At 44.8% G+C, this 13,301-nt stretch overlaps 1 protein-coding gene across 2 annotated transcripts in view; it reads left to right on the forward strand.

Annotated features, from left to right (window-relative positions):
* The window catches only part of cac (calcium voltage-gated channel subunit cacophony), a 664,159-nt gene that overhangs the window by 339,383 nt on the left and 311,475 nt on the right, over positions 1-13,301 (forward strand). The window lies entirely within an intron of this gene.

Below are 13,301 nucleotides of genomic sequence, written 5' to 3' on the forward strand. Positions count from 1 at the left end.
ATGTATACGCATGCAAACATCTTTATCAATCATTAAGAGCCGTGTCTCAATTTTTTCTCTCACTGCTTTATTGAAATAAAAATAAGTGAAACAGTTGTTGTGATATCTCGGTGATATCTATCGCTACTCAGTTTGTAAATAGAAATAAAATACTATTCAAGAAGTACGCACATTGTCGCCTCGTGTAAGTTCTATGTTCGAGTTTCAACACATCCCGCTAATGTCTGCTCACACAAGCGCAATGCACGCTCACGATGCAATTGAGGCAGTACTCGTCACGGATGCCAGTGTCTTAAAACGAAGTGAATGGTTTATATCGCTTGATGTTGAAAATTTGAAGGCCGCGGTTTTAGCATTCTGGATGGGAAGAAATTTTCTCTGAGTGCTCTAACAGAACCTCCTGTTGGAGTTGGCAGCTATGTTTATCGCACTTGGGAATGTCGAGCAACAGGTGGTGAACGTCCTTGTCGTCATGGTCAAGCGAATAGAATGATAGCGCATGCTGTATTCTGGATAAAACGTGATTTCTGTAAGAACTTACGAGGCGTAGACTGAGTCTCTCGGTCAACTTAGCGAATTGGCCATACATTACCACTCTTAGGCACCACTGCGGCGTTTGTGCAGTAGGCCCATACACAAAGGGCTGTGAGTTAAGGTAAACTACACGCAATAATGGAAAATATAGATCATAAAGCTGCCAATGAAATACGTGGTGAGCTATTTGAGTTGCTTTCAGAACACACCAGCACTCCTGGCAATCGCTTCACGTAAAATGTGGCCCTTTAGACCCCCGCAACAAATCGAGGTGTTACAACTTCCCTATATAGAGTCAACGCCACAGGAAGAGTTTATTTTCTCGGCATAACTATACATCTACCACTTACCCCCCGAAATGCCTGACGTACTGGCAAAGCGTGTTGTCACGTACAAGGATAAATTAAAATAAATTGACCCGAATTTCTATGCGCATGCATGTCGTTCGTCTTCGCAAAGACAAGCTCATGTCACAATGTCATCAACAATATATCCAAGAGTGCAGGCTGACAGTGAGCCCCATTGATGGATTAACGCTTAAGAGCATCGATTCCGACGCATCTGGCTGACATTCTTCGTCAACTAGTGGTCAACAGGGATCTTTTTTGTTAAACGTTTGTTGGTACTTACAAGCACTCTGCTGTCGATTTCAGCCTCATCAATAACAGAGGAGAGGCGGGGGGTGTATAAAGCAGCGAACACACGAAAAAGGTAAGACGCAAAGCTAGGACCAGAATACAGAATGCTTGTGTTCAATTTCGTTGTTGTCATGATGATAATAAGTATTTGCGGCGTTATTCTTGCAGAGGGCGGAATCAACTTTTTCAGTCTACTCTTATAAGTTGGTGTTTTTATGAAAACTTCTGTGGGGAGAAAAATAAAATGAGGACTTCCACATATTATTGACGCTGCACATTCCTCCTTCCGTAAGATGGCTTCACTCTACTTCGACGTGATTTGTTAATTTCTTTGTGTGATGCAATATCGAAACATTTCCATGTTAGCGTCGTGTACGATCCATGCTAGCGTCGTGTACGATCAATATCTTGGCCTACTGACTACGTCGGATTTCAGGCGGAATAGTCACATAGCTTACATTAAAAATAAAGCCATGAAAAGGCTTGGATATCTGAGGAGAACCTTGTCTAAATGCACGAGTAACATAAAATTATCGGCATACAAACATACATCAAGTCACTGTTAGAATATGCTGGTCCTGTCTGGGGTCCCTACACCCAGTCAACCACAAGTGGAATCGAGAGCATACAACGAAAATCAGCCAGATTTATTTTAAATTACTATCATCGTCACACATCCGTAAGTGCTTTACTACAAGACGCGAACCTTGAACCTCTAGAGATACGACGCCATCGATAAAGGCATAAAATGTTATACCTAATGCACAACGAACACGTTAGAATAGACAAGGATTTGTATATCAAACCGTGTGGCCAGCGCCTTAATCGCTCGTCTCATTCGCTCAAACTAAGTGAATATTCCTGCTGAACCATAATCTTGTCTTTTTTTTCCTCGTGTCATCCATTAATGGAATGCATTACCTTAATATGTACTGCAGAACCAAACCATATCGTCGTTTGTCCATGCTATTTTGTCCAATCTATGACGCAGTCTTTCACCATAAACATGTTACTTTTGTTGCTGAACTGAGCGCTCAGTAAGCAAGTGCTGTTTTGCACATTGTTGTTACGTTTTATTTTTTAGTTTTTCATTCCTGTGGCATTACTTTTTTTTAGCTGCGGTTTGTTTCTTTTGTTCTGTTTTTTTTATCCACGTATTTGCTTGCAGACATTTTCACCTGCAATATTTTGTGTTTTTTATAATATACTGTTTCCAGTATTTCACATGCTGTATAAACTGTTCAAGACTGATCTCTTACCTTTCCCCCCCCCCCCCCCCCCAAGGTCTATTCGCAGTTCGTTACTTTTGTGTCTTTTAGCTTTTCAACACCACACTCCATCTTATAGCTTGCAGAGCAAGCTGGCAGAAATAAATAAATAAATAAATAAATAAATAAAAAAATGCTGTCCTGTTCTGGCGGCTTTAGTGGATCCACGACAGTGTGAGTGTACCAAAATATGCAAGTTCTGTGCTTGCACACCTCTCTGTTGATGGCTCACTGATTCTCAGAGAACAACCGTGTATTAGTGTAATTTTTACATATATTTATACAAGCACATGCTGTCATCTAGCGTTAGTTAAGCTTGTAGCTTGTTCGTCACCTTTCTAATGTATTCATTTTCGACGACACCTCACTGTGCAGACGACTGTATACCCACAGCGAATCGGGTGAGTCGAACATATTCGACTCGCCCGGTTACCTGAAGGCAATCACGGGCAAACTGTGTGCGATGGCGGTACTTTGAACGTCTGAATCACTATTGCACTGAGCATTTAGGAAATGAGTGATAAACTAGCCGGCTTCCATACCTTGCTTCAGAATTATTTTCGGGTCGGCCCTGAGTCTGGGCAATATATAGGCAACACTGATATTGGACAACATTGCCAAATTTATTATTGGAAGCCACAGGCTGGGGCTTGATGCGTACATTGCTCCAGAGCTGGCGGGGCCATCAAGGACACCCAGCCACCTCATTAAGCACGTTTCTTCGACTCCCAGGTCGTGATCGTTGTTTGCACAGGCCTTCAGGTAGGCGGGCAAAATTCGATAATCGTAACCCCGGGATCTGGCGTCGAAGGCTCCCCGCGGGCCCAGCTCGCGTCTTGACAGCGGAAATCGCGACAACAGCCACAGTGGCGCAAGTTGGCCGGGAAGGTATGTTTTTTGGGCATATCGATCGCAGATGGGGCTGCAAGTTTCCGCCCAAGAAGATGGCCAGCTCGCGGCGGGTGGCCTAAGTTTGGCGCAGCAGAGAAGGGGGCCGGAGCCTGCACCTGTTGCTACTGATCGCAGCGCTCCAGCTAATTAGCTTTCGCGAGCGTATAGGCAGGCCGTCATCGACCGGGCTATTCCGGGAGCCTTTCGGAAGACCTTCGATCTGCAACTGCAGCAGCCCCCTTTTCCATCCTCCGAAGGAGACACCATACGTGGGCCCCACGGAAGCAGACATATTTGAAACCGGACAGTGACACAGTGGACTGGACCGCGGCTTAAAGCGCTCGCGAAGTCATCAGCCTGGTACTGGCTCGATCACTCGGGCGACAAATTAAAGGCTCGCACAGCCGGCGGCCTTTTCCCCCAGCTGTTAACCCGGGCGCGCGCGGACATCGGAGACGATAACGAATCTTGCTCTTCTCGCCACGAGTAAGAACTGAGAGAGCAACACGGCGAGGCGCTGCTCTCAGAAGAGAGAAAGAAAACGGCCGAGGACGAGAGGTGCGAGCGACAATGTTGCCCAGCGACAAAACAAATCGTGTGGAGCCCGATGGGGGTGCATCATTACATTAGTGTCGTAACCAAGCTATTACGCATCACGACGCAAACAGCGTCGACGTTCGAAACACGTCATCAACACATCAAGTAAATTTCAGAATGGTGGTAGTAAGTTTCACAGAGATTATATTATTGATAAACACTTGCTTCTTGGAAACAACTGGTTGTGAGTTTCTTTGCATTTATTTCTGTTTTAACCTGGTGTAGCTTTTTTTGTTATTTTAATTTTATGACTTCGAAAGCTCACAATAGTGTCAGATTACACGTAGTAGTTCTGTTTTGTGTTTACTGGAGAGCGCCCCAGGTATAATTATTCGTTGACTATGGCTGATTTCAATATAGTCATAAAAGGCTTGAAAGGCGCGTTTCCCTCATTTTATTGGGAGATGGATATTCCTAAATTCATGGAGAAATAAAAAAAGAAAAAAATAAAAAGCGAAAGGAAGAGAAAAGGAAAGAGGAAAAGAAATAAAGAATGAAAGGAAGAAAGAAGAAAACGTTTTAAAAATGAAAAAAGGAAAGAAAAAGGAAAGAAAGACGAAAGAAAAAAGGAACAAGTGCAAAAAGAAGGAAAGAAAGGAAGATAGTGAAAGAAAAAAAGAAAGAAAAAGATGGAAAGAAACAGTGTAAGAGAAAAGAAAGAAAGCAGAAAAAAAAGAAAACTAAAAGGCAACAAGGAAAGAAGGCAGAAAAAAAGAAAAGAAAAAAAGAAGGAAAGAAAAAAGAAGAAAAGAAAGGAAAGTCACAGCTGTGTCGCGAAAGCGAAGCAATGAATTTGATAGAAACAAATTGGAATGTCACGCGAATTGTGGCAATCAAATCAAAACATTATCCGCGGTACTCACACACAAATGACGCATGAAACGTACATAGGTACAGATGAATGCGAATAAGTATCTTAGTTGTTACTTCGTTCTGCCTGAAAAGCGTGCCCTTTTCGCAAATGGAGACTGGGCAGCGAGTGCAGTGGCCTTTGTGCGCCCGGTAACTACAACGGAATCGTGAAAATCCAAGGCATATGATCCTCCCTACCGCGAGATAAGCGGGAGAGCGCATAAGGGTCCACCCCACCTCTTCCTCCATTCTCTGATCGGGCCAAAGTACACGTGGGAGATGAAAGCACGTGCTGCCGCGTCGTGATGATCTGGCTACGCGCGCGCCCATTGCGCCATCTCATTGGTAACGCTGAAAACACAATAGTTTTCCCGAGATGGGCATCGCCAGTGGTAAGTAGTAGACATAAATAGCTTGTGGTTTCAACGTTAAAAGAAGTGCTAATTCGTGGCTCAGTGGCTAACGCCTCTCACTCACAAGCAAGAGGAGTGACGGTCGATTCCGTGCGCCGGAGTCTTTCTCTGGGTCATTTTTTTTCTTGCGTTTTCATATATATATATATAGATACGTATACATATTGCCACTAGTCCAAGTTCTAAAAGTATTATTTCCACAGATGCTGGCATGCTTGTATGTGCCGCTGTTCAGAAGAGGACAAAGATGCGCGTGCAGAGAAAAACAATAATGTGACTATAAATACGTGGCAGCAGATTTTAAACGTACAGTACGCAAAGCAAAAGATGACTATGACACTAACAAATTCAGCTATCTTTCAAAACCATACAACAGGAAAGCGCTTTTTAGATTTTTTCATTCCAGAAAAATGATACCACCATCAGACAATATAGATTCTTCAATTCTATCGCCTAGCGAACTCACTGAAATATTAGAAAATGTTGCTAAAAGATTAGAAGAAAGATTCAGATCAACAGTGCCAAGACACATAGTAAAGCCAATTGCAGGGGAGGAGTTCAATGAGGTGACATTAGCGGAACTAGCGGGTGTAGTGAGGCACTTACCTCCTACAGCACCTGGACCAGATGGAGTAACCTCAGCAATGATAAAAGTACCATATCACATTTCCCCACATGAACTCTGTAATATGGTTAATTACTCTTTGAAAAATTCTTGGATACCTGCGGATTGGAAACTTTCCAAAATAATTCCGATACTTAAAAAACAGGGACTTGGGTATACACTTGACAGTGTGAGGCCTATTTCTCTTACATCTAATTTGGTTAAAGTAACTGAAAGAGTTTTGAATGCACGTGTAATCAAATACATTGAGGAGAAATCAATACTGAACCCCAGTCAAATTGGCTTTAAATCGGGATGCTCCATATGGTGTGCGCACGCGGATTTGGAGAGTCGCATACAGTTGGCTAGGCGTAGAAGAGAGTATTGTGCATTAGTTACTCTGGATTTGGCCAAGGCGTATGGCAAAGTGGAGCATAAAATACTAATAGAGCAGATGGAAATGTCACACTTACCAAACTACATGACAGCATGGGTAGCAGAGTTTTTAAGGGAGAGAGAGTTTATTGCTTTCAAAGGGGTTGTTTTTCTAACAGATATCGACAATACCGTGGCGTACCACAGGGGGCAGTGCTCTCACCGGTGTTGTTTAACATCTTCCTCAGTTCGATTCCAACACTTAGCGATATTCATTTATATGTGTATGCAGATGACATTGCTTTCTTTGCGACAAACAGTGATATGCAATTACTTTATCAGACATTACAAAATTACCTAAACATGATAGAGGAATGGGTTGAAAAAAATGGTCTAAACGTAAACAAAAAATGTCTCTAAACATGTCTCTAAACGTAAAAAATGCCTCTAAACGTAAACAAAAAAATGTCTAAAAAAATGTCTCTAAACGTAAACAAAAGCGCGCTTCTAGCGTTCTCGTTCAGGGATCCTGTCAACATCTGCTTGATCGCACAGAGCAGATTCCCCAGGTGGATTCACTCAAATACTTAGGCATCATATATAACAGCTCGTTAAATTGGAAAAGCCACATCGATCACATTGCGTCCAAAGCAACACGAGCCATGGGGTGGTTACACAAGCTCAGCAACATAAAAAGGGGGTTGCGAAAAAATACATTGGTAATGGTCTATAAAATGTACATTCGTCCTATCATGGAATTCGGCTGTGTCTTATTTTCGGGTAGTGCGACATATAAAATGAGACTGCTAATACTATTAGAAAGGGAGGCTTTACGACTGTGCCTTGGACTGCCCAAGTTTGTTGCTAACAATGTGCTATACTTGGAAGCGCGTCTACCGTCATTGTTGAATAGATTCAAAATGCTTACTATCCAAACATTTTTAAAACTATACACTGTGCCCCAGAGAGCATCGTTTTATGCTTTTATTAAAGAACCAAGCTTATTTTTTTGAAACTTGGTGGTTGTGATTCCACTGCCCACAGATCTTGTTCGTTCAAGCGCTGCTAGAACCACTGAACGTCAAAATCAAACATATTTTCTCAACAAGAAACGTTAATTTAGATCTTAAGATAAAATTTGAGAACATTTATCTCTCTAACGCAAAGCAAATGCCATTTCAATATTTAAATGATCGGCTGCAGGATTACTTGGCACACGTGAACATGAACAACATAATTGCGACGGATGCATCCGTATAAAATGAAAAGGCTGGGGCAGGTATCTTCTCAAGTTCCCTTGACTGGTCCTTTTCGGTTAGACTCCCAGATTACACACCAATATTGATAGCAGAATTATTTGCTATTGTACTGGCACTACGGAAACTTCTTTTGGGCGAATCGGAAGCAGTCGTAATTACAGATTCTTTTTCAGTATGTGCTGCTCTGTCTTCAGGAGCCAACTTAACGCTTATGCACATGTTTCGACAACTCATGCCGACAAACTTGAAAAAACTGCAGCTCTTATGGGTACCAGGCCATCGTGGCATATATCTCAATGAGATGGCGGATGCACTAGCCACAGTATCTCTTAGTGGTCCCATTAGCCCGATTTTGCCTGATACGGCTTACGCGACAGCAATAAGGTTTAGAAACCTCTGTTTGCATGAATACGACTGCTACTCATTGGATAAATATCGAGATTTCGCACATTTAAGATGCCGCTGGAATAGACAGTGGTGTGCAACATGGCACTTGGAAGTTACTTTTACAAGATTGCGTTGCAGAATTCCGCAACTTAATTATTATTTGCATAAAGTTGGTCTAAAGGCGTCACCTTTATGTCAGACTTGCGAAGAAATGGAAACGATAGATCACTTCTTTTTGTTCTGTCGCCGATATTCTCATCAGCGGAAAGGATACCTGGTAGCTCCACTTGAAAAATTGAGATTAGAATTAAATGTGGCAGTAATTTTGTCGTTTGGCAGCATTAAATTCAGTCATAGCCACAGGGACGTCTGCTCTGCGGTATTTGAATACAAAATTGAAACAAAGCGATTGCCATGTTAATCTGCCTTTATATATATATATATATATATATATATATATATATATATATATATATATATATATATATATATATATATATTATTTTAGACCCACCATTACCTCTGTCTCAAATCGCATCTGATAGCCTGCATCGCTCCCTGCTCAGATATACTCCTTTTTCGATTTTCGGCTTTTCTTTCTATATATTTTTTTCAGCCCAAAATTACGTTGTGTTTGAAAAACCATAAGCCTTTTAGTTAAGATCCTGCCGCCCGGTTCTTGGCCGATCCCCCTTTGTGGATGTGCGCCAGAGTATCAAGGATCATCATCATCATACTGCCGTTGTTTGAATCAGTTTGACGTCCATGTGTGCTATTATCTACAGGTTACAGTTAGGTTGTAACGTGACACTGGTGGAGGCGCTGGGTAATAGTCTATGCCCTGTTACCACGAGGAAGATCTCGGCCCCAACATCGACGCCTTGGTAGAAACAGCCAACCTTCGATACAGTCGGCGGCAACGAGGCCTACCACCCCATTTCAGCCCTCTTACGGAACGCTCCAGAACCATGGCATATGAGACAACTGCAAGCCAGACCGAACAGACCGCGACTCTGCCAGCTCCATGGCTACCAGCCTCTCGAACGCCAAAGCCCTTCCACGGGGAGCCCTACGAAGACGTTGAAGACTGGCTGGACCAATACGATCGAGTCGCCGTCGCCAACGAGTGGGACGAGCACCGGAAACTGCGGTATGTCTATTTCTACCTGGAGGATTCAGCGCGTATTTGGTTCCAGAACCACGAGGCCGCCCTGACAACCTGGCCGGTGTTTTGCACTCAGCTGCGGAACACGTATGGTAGCACCGACTGGAAAGAAAAAGCCGAACGTCTCCTCAATTCTCGCAATCAAAGACCCAATGAAAGCGTGGCCATGTTCGTTGAGGAGATGCCTCGTCTGTTCCGTCGAGCGGATTCTGCAATGACGGAAGACAAAAAGGTACGCATTCTGATGCGGGGTGTCAAGGAGCAGCTGTTTGCAGGACTTGTATGAAACCCATCAGCTACCGTGGCAGAATTCCTCCGTGAAGCGACGAAAATGAAGCGAATGCTAAGGCAGCGGTCTTCGCAGTATGAGCGGTCCGACAACCTTACATGTCTGTCAGCACCCTTGGTAACACCCGATGTCACGAGCGTGAGAGACCTTGCTGAGCTAGTCCGTAGCATTGTACGCGACGAGCTGCAGAAGCTTCACGCAGTGCCTTCACAGCCTCAAGTGGCTGCTCTGACAAACGTCGTCCGTGAAGAGGTGCGGCCGCTGGTACGACCATTAGCGCCACCTCCAACCGAAGCTCCTCTGCTAACGTATGCGGAAGCTGTACGTACTCCTGCACCGGCAGCCAGCTATTTCCCCCGGCCGACTAGCCTGCAGACACCACAGCACTTCTCGGGCGGGCCACGCTATGAAAACCAACGACCGACCAGCCTGCCGACGCCGCAGCACTTCTCGGGCCTGCTGCACTACGAAAACCAACGACCGACTTGCCTGCAGATGCTGCAGTACTTCTCGGGCCCACCACGCTATGAGAATCCGCGACCTAATTTGCGGAAATATAGCGTGTGGCGTGCTTCCGACAATCGGCCACTGTGGTGAGCCAGGTCACAAGTACCGGGAGTGCTCGTACAGACAGATGGGCCTACCTGGATTTCGGCCAGACGCTCGTCGGCCCAGGGACGGCGAACGACCCCGCGCCATCGCAGAATACTTGGCAACTCTACCGTCTCCAAATCTTCAGCGACGCCAATCACGCTCTCCGTCTCCTCGACGCTCTACGTCCGCGAATCAATACTCCACTTTCGCCGATGTTGTTGCAGGACGATCCGCTAGGTCCCCAAGTCCACGCCAGGGAAACTAGAATCAGCGGCCTCCGGGGGTGAGACCGCTGTTAAGCTATCGTCAAAACAGCCTCCTCCGACCCATCCGCTGACCTTCGACGATTACTTTCAGCCGACACCTCACATCGCTGACGAACCCGTTTCTACTGACATTGCCGTTCGTGTCGACAACCGTCCAGTGACTGCTCTGGTCGACACCGGCGCCGACTACTAAGTTATCAGCGCTGAACTTGTGGCTGAACTCAGGAAAGTCACGACTCCTTGAGGGCATGGACCAAACCTTCGGACAGCCGGTGGTCATCTCTTGACACCAAGCGGGAGATGCACCGCAAGGCTGCAAATCTGTGAGTCGACGTTCATTGCTTCTTTCGTTGTGCTTCCCGAATGCTCCCGGAAAGTTATCCTTGGCATGGATTTCCTTCATGAGCATGGCGCTATTATAAATCTTCGAGACTGCCTCGTAACCTTTGCTGACGACTATGGCCCGAAGCCTAGAGACGTGGAGCATTACGTGAAGACATGTCACGAGTGCCAGAGCCGTAAAGCACCACATCAGCGCCCAGCCGGCTTTTTGAAGCCCGTCGCTCCTCCGACACAATCGTTCCAACAAATTGGCATGGATCTACTCGGACCTTTTCCCAAGTCTCGTGACGGCAACCGCTGAATTGTAGTCGCTACTGAATACATGACGCGCTTCTGCGAAACGAAGGCATTACAACGTGGCACCGCCATTGAGACTGCCCACTTTTTTATGAAAAACATCGTCCTCCGACATGGAGCACCAGCAGTTGTCATAACTGATCGTGGCACAGCTTTTACCGCCCGGATGATACAAGACGTCATGCAGCTTAGCGGCACAGTACATCGAAAAACTACTGCATACCACCCACAAAGCAACGGTCTTACAAAGCGACTAAACAAGACGATCGCCGACATGCTATCCAAGTACGTTGACCAAGACCACAAAAACTGGAATGACATCCTCCCTTACGTCACGTTCGCTTACAACACCGCTGTGCAAGAAAACAACTGGATTCACACCATTACGGTTGCTTCACGGCAGGGAGGTCACAACAATGCTGGATGCCATGCTTCTACCAGACAGACACCAGATTAGTGTCAAGACGAACGAATTTATCAGACTGGCAGACGCGGCTCGTAACCTTGCAATCGAACGAATCCATAAGCAACAATGCATCGACTCGCTGCGGTACAACGCTCGTCGTCGCGATGTCTCTTACCAACTCGGAGAACGAGTATGGTTGTGGACTCCCATTCGACAACGGGGCCGGTCGGAAAAGTTGTAACGCCGCTATTTTGGTCTCTATCGAGTTCTCTGTCGTCTCAGCGAAGTGAACTACGAGGTTCTTGACGAGGACATGGCTCGTCAATCCCGCTGTTCACAACAGCCACACGTCGTCCATGTTTCGAGGATGAAACCATTTTATCAACGCTGACTATTCGTCACACTCTCTTGAGTAGACTTACAGTGATTGTGAACACCTTGTGTACTGCTTATCGTACGCGTTTTCTTAACATCTGGTAATTATGTTATGACATCGGGAAGATGTCCTTTGGGAAGGGGGTAATGCCACTAGTACAAGTTCTGAAAGTATTATTTCCACAGATGCTGGCATGCTTGTATGTGCCGTTGTTCAGAAGAGGACAAAGATGCGCGTGCAGAGAAAAACAATAGTCATACTGCCGTTGTTTGAATCAGTTTGACGTCCTCGTGTGCCATTATCTACAGGTTACAGTTACGTTGTAACGTGACATTATATAATGAATGGTATCAACTCCAATGTTAAAGACGACGGCAAAATACACACGTGAGTGTCCATATGTTTTTTATCGCAATAAAAGAAAGAGGTGAAGAAAGAAGAAAAGAAGGAGACAAGAGACAGGAAAGAAAGAAAGTAAGAAAAAAAGAACAAAAGAAAAGAAACAAATTAAGGGCATTGTACAACAACCTTGGAAGAGAACAGCGCTTCGAGATAGGTAATAATGCACTTGAAGTTGTAATAGGCTATGTCTTCTTAGGACAGGTAATAACCTCACAGCCGAACCACGAGACTGAAGTAACAGAAGAATAAGGATGAGGTGGAGCACATTAGGCAAGCACATTCAAATAATGACGGGTAGATTGCCACTATCCCTGAAGATGAAACTATATAACAGCTGCATCTTGCCAGTACTTAGCTACGGAACAGAAACCTGGAGATCTACAAAGAGGGTTTAGCTTAAACTGAGGACGACGCAGCAAGTAATAAAAAGAAAAATGGTAGGTGTAACCTCAAGAGACAGGAAGAGAGCAGAGTGGATTAGGGAACAAACGGGGGTTAAGGATATCATAGTTGAAATCAAGAAGAGGAAATGGACATGAGTTGGGCATGTAGCACGTAGAGAGGACAACCGCTGGTCATAAAGGGTATATAACTAGGTTCCTAGAGAAGGCAAGCGGGTTAGGGGGAGACAGAAGGTTTAGTGAACAGATGAGATTAAGAAGTTTGCGAGTATAAATTGGCAGCAGCAAGCACAAGATTGAGTTGACTGGCGGAACATGGGAGAGGCCTTTGTCCTTCAGTGGACATAGTCAGGCTGATGATGATGATGATGATGAAAAAAAAGTTAGGAGATCCCACGTACAGTGGGAATCGATGCAGTGTGAAGCACGAATCAATAAGGTTGAATTGTCACATTAAAATCAGCAGAACGTTACGAGGTGGACATAAACTTTGCCGTACAAGACCCGCATGTAATGATTATCATGGTTGCACCAGTCATGTACCTTCACCTTCCATTTGCGTCACGTAATACCAAATTTGGTATATCTGAAGCTAGCGAAATGACCGCGAGTGGATCATGAGCGTGACTAGTAGTCATGTTCTTACACGACACGCATGTCAGGTGTATCATGTTTGCACCAGTCACATAACTTCGTCATTTGTTCACGTCACGTGACAATAAATTTTGTATATGTGAAGCTAGCGAAATGAACGCGAGCGCATCATAAGCGCGGCGTGTGGTCATGTTCTTGCATGACGCGCATGTCAAGATTATCATGTTTGCACCAATATTATACCTTCGTCATTCAGTCACGTCACGTAATACGAACTTTTGTATATATGAAACCAGCTCAACGACCGGAAGCGCATTACGAGCGTGGAATGTAGTCGTGTTCCCACGTGAC

The sequence above is a fragment of the Rhipicephalus microplus genome, chromosome X, assembly GCF_043290135.1.
Source record: "Rhipicephalus microplus isolate Deutch F79 chromosome X, USDA_Rmic, whole genome shotgun sequence".
Taxonomy (NCBI): Eukaryota; Metazoa; Arthropoda; class Arachnida; order Ixodida; family Ixodidae; genus Rhipicephalus; species Rhipicephalus microplus.